Raw genomic sequence first — 11,457 nt, forward strand, 5'->3', positions numbered from 1 at the left:
TTTCTCAGTCAATCCTCATTTTCTAGTCTGGTACTCCTTCCAGGTTCAGACCCAGTAAGGAAGGACTGAGTTCTCTAATTTCTTCCTTCCCACATCTTTATCATTCCAACCATTTCAAGTTTAAAGCACTACTACTGTGAGGTAATGTTTTGTGTCACCCTGATTCCCCTCAGGCCTTGAATGAAAATATGAAAATGTGTTTTTTACACCAAGTACAACTCTTAACCTTGCCAATGGACCAAGGAGTTATTTCAACTTTTGAAAGCATTCATCTTAGACATTCACATAGGTTATTGATATCACAATTGAAGATCATGCAATTTCTTTCACCAAATTTTGGAAAATATATGATATAAAGCATGCAGCTGAAAACACTTCAGCTTCATACAATAAGTAAAAGGGAATTTATACATGAAGTATGGCAGAAACATTAACTGCACGGTTCAAATAATTTTACAGGATTCAACTGTATGGCAGAAACATTAACTGCACGGTTCAAATAATTTTACAGGATTCAACTGAACATAAAAGAAGTTATAAGAAGAAATCCTAACACTATCCTCATTGAGAGACTCTGTTATAAGTGAGAATCCTAACACTATCCTCATTGAGAGACTCTGGATGTGCACCTAGAGAAATTTAGCAAAGATAAACTTACAGAAGTAAATAAAGGTAATTGTGACAAAAATAATAAAGATTCCCCAGAAAAATTGATGCTGGGCAAAACTTTACAATGAAGGAGCTCACAGTAATATTTCATGACATGGAATTTCAAAAGATAAAATGTTGGAAATGATGTAAGTTTAGAAAAGATTATTATAATTCATTAGGACTCACTATCATAAAATATGTGGCAAGAAAATGAAGGTAAGAACTGTGAAAGAGTAATAGCAAATTCACAAAATTTTTGTTTTTTGTTTTTTTTTTTGTTTTTTTTGTTTTGTTTTGCTTTTTGATAAGAAGTAAAACACAATTTCTCAAGGTTTTTAGTGTTTAAAGTGTAATAAATACTTTTTCATTTCTCCAACGTGTGAAAGCAATGGCAACAGAGTTTTAATTTGCAGAGGTCATGGAACAATCATAGTTTTTCCAGTTGGTTATGAAGATCGTTTGCACAGTTGCAGCTAGCATGGTTATTTTTCTCATTCCACACTGGTATGGAGTGATGCCTGCCTGCACATTCCCAATCCCTTTCTCCCATCCCTTCTGCCATAATTGGCATAATTTTCATTTTTGTATATGCTATAGGCACAAAATACATTGTTTCTATTTTTGTTTTAAACTACTGGTTATATTTTGGGGTATTTAGAAATAAGAAAAAGTGATTTTACTTCCATATTCCACTTTAGACACTTCATTTATTTGTGTAGATACAAATTTTACTCCATATCATATTTCTGTGTGAAAAATGACCTTTAATATTTCTTATTCAATAGGGCTATTGATGATGAATTTTCTTAGTTTTTGTTTTTCTGAGGAAGTATTTTCACCTTTATTTTAAAACATATTTATATTGGAAACAGATTTCTGGCTTGACATTTTTTTCTTCTCACAACAATGTAAACACGTCTTCTTACTTGTGTGGTTTCTGATGAGGGTCTGCTATAATTTTTATCCTTTTTCCTTTTGTAGGTAATTTGTATAGGTAATTTCCTTTTATAGGTAAGCCTCCGTCAAGGTTTTCTCTATGTCTTTGGTTTTCAAGAGTTTGTATATGATGTGTCTAGGTCTTGGACTTTAGGTGTTTTTGTGTTTTGTTTGTTCTGATATTTTTCCTGCTTGCTGTTCTCTGAGCTTCTTGTATCTGATTTGACGTCTGTCATTAGCTGGAAATGCTTAGCTATTATTCTTTAGGTAATTCTTTTGTCCTGTTTTCTCCCTTTTCCTCCTTCTGTGATTCCAATTTATGCATATGTTAGGTTGTTTGATTTTGTCTCACAACTCTTAGATCTATTTTTACTTTTTTTTTCCTCCTTGCATTTTTTAAATCTAATTAAAAATTATTTATTCCCCTCCTACAAATCAAATGATTCTTTCCTGGATTCATTGTATAAATTGATTTACATATTGGTGACATTCTTCATCTGTTAACTTTGTTTTTAATGTATACCAGTTCCATTTTATTTATTTCACTCTTCTGCTAAAATTACCTGTACAATATTGCATGTCACCTATCTTTTCAATTAGAGATTTTTACACACCGTAATTTATTATAGTATCATATTAACAAATATGATCATAGTTGTTTTAAATTCCTTGTATCATAATTTCAACATATTTATCATATCTGACTTTCTGGTGATGGCTTGGCCTTTTCGGACTGTGCTTCTCCTTCCCGTTTTGTATCCTTTTTTGTGTGAAAATAAGACATTTTATGTAGGATGGTGGATAATAAGATGTTGTAGACTCTAAGTCTAAAGTTCTCTTTTGACCGGCAAAAGAGTGGATGCAGGATTGAAAACGAGAGATGGCTAATGTCTGGGAAAAGACAAGAGCTCCGAATAAGGGTCCTTGCCCCATTTTTATTAGGATCAGAAGGCTTACAAACATGGCGATGGACGTCCACAAAGGGACAATGAACCTGTGAACATTAACTTGTGGACATGAGGGAAAGGGGGTCTTGAGGATATCTGTGGTTGGGGGTTTGGGTTAATACAAAACAAAATCCAGGTGCCGGGCAGTCGGGAGAAGGGTTGTTTACAGGGGACATGAGGCAGCATCTCTGTTTATCTCAGCCTAGGGGGTGAGACAGATAGGGGGAGTAACCTCAGGGTTGACAAGACACCTTTTCTTTCGTTAATCATCTCCGATCTGGGCTGCTTTGCCTGAAGCGCAGTCCATAGTTCCATTCACCAATTTACCTAACCTGAGCCTATTCTCCTATAAAAGCAGCTTTTTGCTATAGTACTAAATTTGGGGTGCTTCCACCCTGAACATCTAATCTTGTTTATTTCATATACCTGCGTATTGGGCACCTTTGTGCCATACCTATTTTAGGCCTTTGCCTCTCCCTATTTTGGGGGCTCTTCACCCTCTCTCTTTTTTGGGGTGCATTTACACCTCCTTAAACCTGGCACCTTTGTGCCTCCCTATTCTCAGGGTGTCTTTGCACCCTCCTATTCTTGGGGTGCCAATCTGGTTTACCCAAACTCGGGTGTGAGCATTTTATGATCTTGTATTTCTTTATGCCTTGTCAACCCATTGGTGTAAGCCCAGGGGATTCGTAAACTTATCCCCCATAATAAGATTTTTGTTTTTATTTTGTAATGATTAGCGATGAACGTGTCCTTTCTTCTTCTAGGCTTTGGGTGTTAAATCAGAATTTGAGCTTGGTTAAATTTTGTTGTTTTATTTGCTCCCCCGAGTGCACCACCTCTTCAAATTCTTCAGAAAATAACTTGTGCTGAAGAGAAACATACTTCGCAGGAGTATTTCTCAGTGTCTGCTTCTCTCTTGGCTTTGGATCCTAGCTTGTACAGCTCGCAGAGAGACTCTAGTAGTTCTCCTTGGCACTTGCGACAAGGCGGGGTGTCAGTGGTTTGGACAGACATTCTCTGACACTCTGATTAAGTCATTCTCTTAAGCAGGCATGGTGATACTGGATTTTGAGAGTGTGGACTTCACAAACATCCTGTCCTTCCTTAAGCAGTAAAAAGAGCCTGTCATCTGTTGCTGCCATCCTCCAGGAGTGGACCTGTTTTCCCCTTGTTCTCCTCCCCAAGCTGTAGCAGGTTTCCCCCGGTAACTTCAGAGAATTCTTTCTGTTGCTTCTCCTCTGTAGGTTCAGCCTCTTGATTCTTAAGGAGGCAGGGAAAATGGGTAAGGGTGGAGTTCCTGTGGGGGCAGGTGTTTCTCTCACCCCAGGCACTGACTGGGGCAAGTGACATTCTCAGGATGCTACCTACTTTCCTGTGAAAACCTGAAGGAAAATCCTGCAAATAGATGTGAGAGCCCCTATAGCTATGATCTCCAGCAGTTTCAGACTATCATACTAGTGTATAGCTCGCATTTTGCAATTTATTAAAAATTTCATGCTGAGGGCACCTCAGTTGCTCAGTCAGTTGAGCATCTAACTCTTGATTTGAGCTCAGGTCATGATTTCATGGTTCTGAGAATAAGCCCTACATTGGGTCTCTGCTAACAGCATGGAGCCTGCTTGGGAAACTTTCTCCCTTTCTCTCTGTCCCTGAGAATGCTTGCTCTCTCTCTCTCTCTCTCTCTCTCTCTCTCTCAAAATAAATAAATGAACTCAAAATAAATAAATATATTCCATATATTATATATATACATATATATATGTATACATATATATATATATATATATCAGGATGAATCTTCTCTCACAATTACATGGTATTCTTTGAATCTTCTCCAGGTAATCAAATCCATAGATTCTGTTTTTTCCTGAACTGGACTGTTATTCTCATGATAGCAAGTTAGTCATTTGTCTTATACCCCCAAAGAGTCAAGAGTCATTATAATTTGCAATTTCTCCAAGCAATTTCTCTTACAAATGTGATAGGATGCTTGCTTTTGCTTTCTACATTACTAAGCTTGCATAGCTTTTTAAATGAAAACTAATATTCTTTTCAATTCCAAAACTGATTACTTTTTCCTATTTCTCAATCTAGTTTTGAACCATCAATAAGTAAAAATTAAATAAGGTAATTTAAACTTATTATCTTACCATGTGAAAATGTGAAACAGTAACAAACACCTAATGTTAAAGCATTACAATTTGAATCAAGTGTAATCTAGTAGGAAAAATGGATTTTAAAGAGCAACTAAAACTACTTTTCAGTTTTCTCATAGGAATGATACAGTGGCATAATCCAAAATAGACATAGTTGGACTTTTAAAAGCATAAATTAAGAAAATAATTAGTAAAAATAATCTCTTCATTGGTTTGATATTACTAAATTATTAGTAAATATTAAAATTATTAAAGTAACATACAATTATTAAAATTATTAAAGTAACATACAATTATTAAAATTATTAAAGTAACATACAATTATTAAAATTATTAAAGTAACATACAATTTTGATCAGAAACCTAAATTTTTAGAATTTGTGCATTTCACTTAGTGTTGTTTTTTCCTCTCATGACTTGGTAAGAAATAGGCTATAGTTCATATAAATAATACTTGAAATATTTTTAACATTTTATTTAATATCCGTTTTAAAATGCACCAGTTATCACTAAAAACTGAATGCTTTTAACAAATGAAAGAGGGATAGTTGAAAGTCAATGTTCTTGAAAACACACATTTCTCATTAAAGAATTCTGCAATCAGAAAATGCACATAATGTTACTGGTCCTGGTAAATCTGTAGTAAAAATAATGAATTAATCACTTAGTAATTTGGTATGAAGGGTGAGAAAAGTAGTGAAAATAACTATGATAATGAGCTAAGGGAATTATATGATGAAAATAGATAAAATATGATATAAAACATGAGAAGAAAGGGTAAAAATGTCGAGCTTTATAACGCATTCAAATTTAAATTGTTATCAATTTAAAATATACTGTCATAAGTAAAGATTGTCATATGTAAGCCTCATGGTAACCGCAAAGCAGAAACCTATACTAGATATACCAAAGATGATGAGAAAGGAATTTACAAACGCCACTGAAGAAAGTCATCCAACCACACAGGAAGAGAGAAAGAAAAGAAGAAAAGAGTTGAACTACAAAACTGCCAGAGAACAGTTAACAAAAGAGTAATAATACATACCAATCAATAATTATTTTAAGTGTAGATGGTCTAAGGTCTCCAAGCAAAATACATAGAATGAATAAATAAAAAACTAAAGACACATACAACAATGACAAAAACAAAACCCCTCCATATGCAGACTATAAGAGAGTCACTATAGACTGAAGGTAAAGATAGGGAAAAATATGGTCTATGCAAATAGAAACCAAAAGAATGCTGGGGTAGCTATACTTACATAAGACAAAGTGTACTTTAAAACAAAGGCTATAATAAGAGACAAAGAATGGCATTACTGATACAGTATGGAAGTTTCTCAAAAAGTTATAACTACCATATGATCTGGCAACGCCACTTCTAATTACTTACCTGAAGAAAACAAAAACACTAAATTGGGAAAAAAAAATCTGCAGTGCCAAGTTCATTGCAGCAGTATTTACAATAGCAAGCCTGGAAACAACCTAAATACCTATCGATGAATAAATGGAAAAAGAAATTCTGGTATATATATGCAATGGGATACTATTCCCATAAAAAAATAATAAAAAAAAGAATGAAATCTTGCCATTTGCAACATACATGGGCCTTCAAGTCATTATACTAAGTGAAATAAGTAAGGCAGAGAAAAACAAATACCATATTGTTTTATTTATATGTGGAATTAAAAAATCAAGCAAGCAAGCAGGCAAACAAAAATTCATAGATAACAGAGAACAACGGACTGATAGTTGGCAGAAGCAGAAGGTGGAAGGTGGGTGAAATGGAGAAGAGGTCAAAAAGTATAAAATGCCAGTTGTAAAGTAAATAAGTTATGGGAATAAAATGTATAGCATTGTAAGTATAGTTAATATTATATGAAAAAAAGAAAATGCACACTGTTATTAAGAGCCACATCTAAAATTTCCTGCAGTTTAGCTCCACAAAGTAAAAGGTTTTGAATTAAATAACATATATTTCTTTTTTGTTGAAGCAATACAAATAAAATAACTCCTGTATTCCTTCTAATTCCTAAGAGTGGAATGAATCTTTTTTTCTTTGTTTATTTATTTTTGAGAGAGAGAGAGACAGAGCCTGGGTGGGGGAGGAGCAGAAAGGGAGGGAGATACAGAATCCAAAGCCAGCTCCAGGCTCTGAGCTGTCAGCACAGAGTCCAACTGGGCTCAAACTCACAGACCTCTAGATCATGACCTGACCTGAAATTGTAGGCTTAACTGACTGAGCCACCCAGGAGCCTTGATGAATGAATCTTAATCATCATTTCTCATGTAAATTAACATCAGAGAACCCTGAAAATGTCTTACAGTTCAACAAATTTACATGTAAATACAGATATGAGTTTAGAAAAACAGCAACTCAAGGACTGTCCATTGCAAAAGACAGAAACTGCTTAATGATAAATTTGCATCTCTGTAATTAAAACAATTCTAACATATCAAAGTATTCTTCACTTAGCGTAAAATACCAATACAAACATTAAACAATGTGAAAGAAGGAATGAATAATTTTCAATCTCTTCTCCTTTATTGTTTTCATCATGGTGTGTGTTATTTTTTTTCCCAACTTGCCATTATGCACACTTAAAATATATTTAACTATAAATCTGCTGTCTCTCTCTAGGCTATAATTCATTGTGTGTACTTACAGCCTCAAAAAACTTCCTCCTGCTTGAGTTACAAACTTTCATTCGCAGAAATTAGAGAAAAAAATTATTTTGCCTAATATGAAGATCATGTAAGTCTTCTGCTCTTCTGACTCCCTACAACTTCTGTTTTTGTTTATTTGTTGTTTTACAGATTGTAAAAGTTATACTTAAATCCTAAAGTTTATTATCACTTCCTTTATTTGACAAATGAGAAGACTTTGGAGACTTAATGATATTCTTCTAGAATTATACAACTAATAGAAGTCTCAAAATTGTCAAAATACACTATATCCTCTCCTCTTTGACACCAAAATGTGTAGTTGCAATAACATTAGTGATCCCAGGAACTGAAACTGGGTGCATATTTTACTTATAGCTTCATACTGATAGTATTATACGATGATATATATCTTTGAATATACAATAAAGTTCCTACATGTATGATAAGTGACGGAGATTAGCAGACATTTTAAAAAGATCTACTTTTTAGAATGGTTATAAAAGGACACTTTGATAATGTGAGGAAAATTTAATTGTACTGGTTCCCATCACTCTATTAGCCCACAATATCACAAAAATTATTGTTAAATTACTAGAGTACAGATTAAAGACAGTAGACTAAAGATGTAGAGAGATATGATGAATTTTTAAAAACCAAGCTTTTTAATGTATAAAAATTCTTATCTTCCCAGTTTGTTCATCACAAAAAATATTCATTCTATATTTTATTCTCAAATATGCAATATATACTTTGAAATGGAAATAATACCTTGGGGTAAGTGATAATGAACTCCTTTCAATTACATTTTATGGTTATGACCTTTATTCTGACAATAATTTAACATTTTAATTAAATCTGAAGTCATTATCTTTTCTAAAAATTTGTCCTTCATCCCTCTTGATATAATTTAATGAAGTAATTTTCCATCCCAATCTGCAATATCTGGTTATGAATCTTAATACCATTTTTCAATGAAATACTTCTCTGTTATTTATCTTAAGACAATCTTTGAATGACTGGAAAATTAAGACATGCTTTGACTTATCAAATAGTTGAATAATATAAAGTTGTGGTAAATGTATATAATTAGTCCATAAGTGTAAATGTGTTTTAAACTGACCTGACATGCAAATAAATTATGTGCAAGTAAAATTCTTTAAACTTTATGACTCTAGAACTTCACATCATCTTAGAGAAAAAAAATGGTGAGAGAGAGAGAGAGAACGAGGGACCAAAATCAGACTCTTTAACTATAGGGAACAAACTGATGGTGATGGCAGGGGAGGTGAGTGGGGGGGGAAGGGGGAAATTAGTGACTGGGATGAAAGAGTACACTTACCATGATGAGCACTGTGTAATGTATAGATTGCTGAATCAGTATATTATGCACCTGAAACTAATATAACACTACATGTATACACTAAAATTAAAACTAAAAAACTTAATAAAAATAATATCTAAGGTCAAAAAACTGAATTATTTGAAGTCTATAGCCTAAAAATGGAAATTTATTTATTCATGTATTTACTTGAATTAATTACCCACTAGGTACAAGAGTACATTTTGTCAAAAAAAAAAAAAAACATTCATTGAAAAAAAATCTGTGACTCTATGTATGAGTACTATAGTGGTTGTTTGGATTGTAGCATTCATGCTATAATGCAAAGATGTGCTTGAAAGTGTAACACTGAATAGAGACAGTAAAAAAAAAAAAATCTTTATCTAGTCACATAATAGGGAAACCACAGAAAAACTCATGTCTTATTTTCTATTCTTTTACTTTCAACTTTATGCCCTATGTCCCCTGTACATAGCATAAGATTATTGATAATATATGGTAATGGATAAATTCATAGGCTTTGTAGTTAAATGCTAGAACTTAAATTATAGCTTACTGTCTTATAAAATTTAACTTTTTCCTACCAGTTTTCTCTCTACAACTTTAGACATATATGAATATAATTCACATTGATATATTAAAGGTGAAAAGTATATGATTATCTCAATAAAAATAGAAATATATTTATTATAAATTGAAACCTATTTGAGATTAAAATAAAAAAATTATCAAATACTATCTTATTAAAAAATCCTGAAAGCTAATATCATACATTATGCTGAAATAGGACAATCGTATCACTTAAAATCAGGAATGAGATTAAAATGCCTGCTATCTCCAATTTTACTAAATAATGTGTTGAAGGAACTTATCAAAGAAATAGGACAGAAAAAGAATTTGAATATATTTAAGGATACACAACACATATTCCAAGCAATCCTTTTCTGCAAGATAAGATCATTTAAAGACATTATTCAAATATTAGATTGCATCATATTCTCTATTTATAAGCAATATTTTAAAAGTAGAATCCATTATAATAGAGATAGCTTAATAAATTGTTTGACAATATCAACAGTTATTTCTTACGTAGTGGTCTGGGTGAAAACTTTGGAGTAGTTTTAAGAGATCATGGAGACATTATGGTGGGTTTGCTGTAGAAGACCACTGGCCTTGTGTGTTTGGCTATATGTGAGGGTCCACACAAATGGCTAAGCATATTGTACACAAAGATTCTTGATGTTCTTGAACAAATTCCTAAAAATGCAGCATATTAAGAGTATACAAAACAGATTATGAATGAGAAACTGAACATGGTTAAATGGAATCAGATGTTAAGAGATTAGAAGACCATCTTCAGGGTGGCCAATTAGGAGAGGTGATTCTTCAGGCTGAAAATGAACTAAGTCTGGCAAGAAAAATGATTCAGTGGAAATTTTAACTGGAAGAGCCTCCTGCCAACCAATGGCAATGGCCAATATAATAATCATTAAATGACTAGTGTGTTCATGGGAAACAGATGCAATTAAATGTACTTTTATGTTAAAGATGTTTCTATATTATTGACAACTTATAATCAAGAAAACTAATGCAGAAAATATTTAGGAAACTTGTTAATATTGATGAGTATGGTAATGGGGACTTGTAAGTCCAATTTTGATGTGTAAAGCATTAATTTAAGTTATTTAAAAAATAGAGAGATCATGGAATAAAAGGAATAGAGAAAGTAACAGTAACTCATAAGCAGCAGAGTTTTCAAGCAAAAGAGAACACTTATTTTTGCTTTATCTTGTTTGGTTTGTTCTATGCTGATGGAAAAGACATAGATTTAAACATATTTTAATTAATTTGAGAGAGAGAGAGAGAGAGAGAGAGAGAGAGAGAGAGAAGGGGAGAAGGGCAGAGGAAGGGAGAGAGAATCTCAGTCTCCATACTCAGCATAGAGCCCAGCGTGGGCTCCATCCCACAACCCTGAGAGCATGACCTGAAGCTAAAATCAAGAGTTCAGACTCTCAACCAACTGAGCCACCCAGTAACCCCTAGAAATGATGTAGTCTTGAATGAAAACCTTTTAGTGCAGAAAAGACAAAGGAGAGTTGGTAGAATGATGTTCTGAAGTAGAGAAGCAGAATGGACCCTACTGCACAAGTGAATGAATTGGTATCATATAGGATAGTGGAAAGTGCATCTGTGCTCAAAGTGGAAAGGAAAAACGTACTGAGTATTTGTGGTAGGACATTAGGTGAAAAACCCCTTAATGATTACATCAATTTCCTCAGTAAAGAAGGAAATGAGATTATCTTCTGAGACTAGTAATGCAGCTGTTTGGCAGCTTTAAGGACCCACTAAATGTCTGTGGAAATAAGATAAAGGTAAAATTTTCAGCATGATTTTTACCTTATCTCTGTCCATGTTCTATATTCAGGTTATGGATTATGGTTCAAAACAGTGATACTGGGTATGAGAAGAACTGCCCAAGTTTGTGTACTGCTGTCATTTATAAGAAAAAAAAAAGTATTCTCTGGTTTACATTTAGATATTGGTCCTGAGAAAGAAAGAAGAACCAAGAATAATACCAGAGTCATTATCTTGGACTCAAGGGCGAATCAACTAATATAACTAGAAAATTGGGTGGAGAGGTTTGTGCAGGGGTTGGGGATGAAGAAAACCAATTCTATCAGCTTTGGCTTTTTGTGTGAGATTTTATTTTGTGAATTCAGAGTAAAAACGTTTAGTTGCTTATAGGATATAAATGTTT

General features: G+C 33.2%; 1 pseudogene; it reads left to right on the top strand.

The window, feature by feature from the left end:
• Nucleotides 1-9,841: 9,841 nt before the first annotated feature.
• On the top strand, nt 9,842-10,182 carry LOC102965703 (annotated as a pseudogene).
• The last annotated feature ends 1,275 nt before the right edge of the window (nt 10,183-11,457 follow it).

Source organism: Panthera tigris, chromosome B1 (genome assembly GCF_018350195.1).
Source record: "Panthera tigris isolate Pti1 chromosome B1, P.tigris_Pti1_mat1.1, whole genome shotgun sequence".
Lineage (NCBI taxonomy): Eukaryota > Metazoa > Chordata > Mammalia > Carnivora > Felidae > Panthera > Panthera tigris.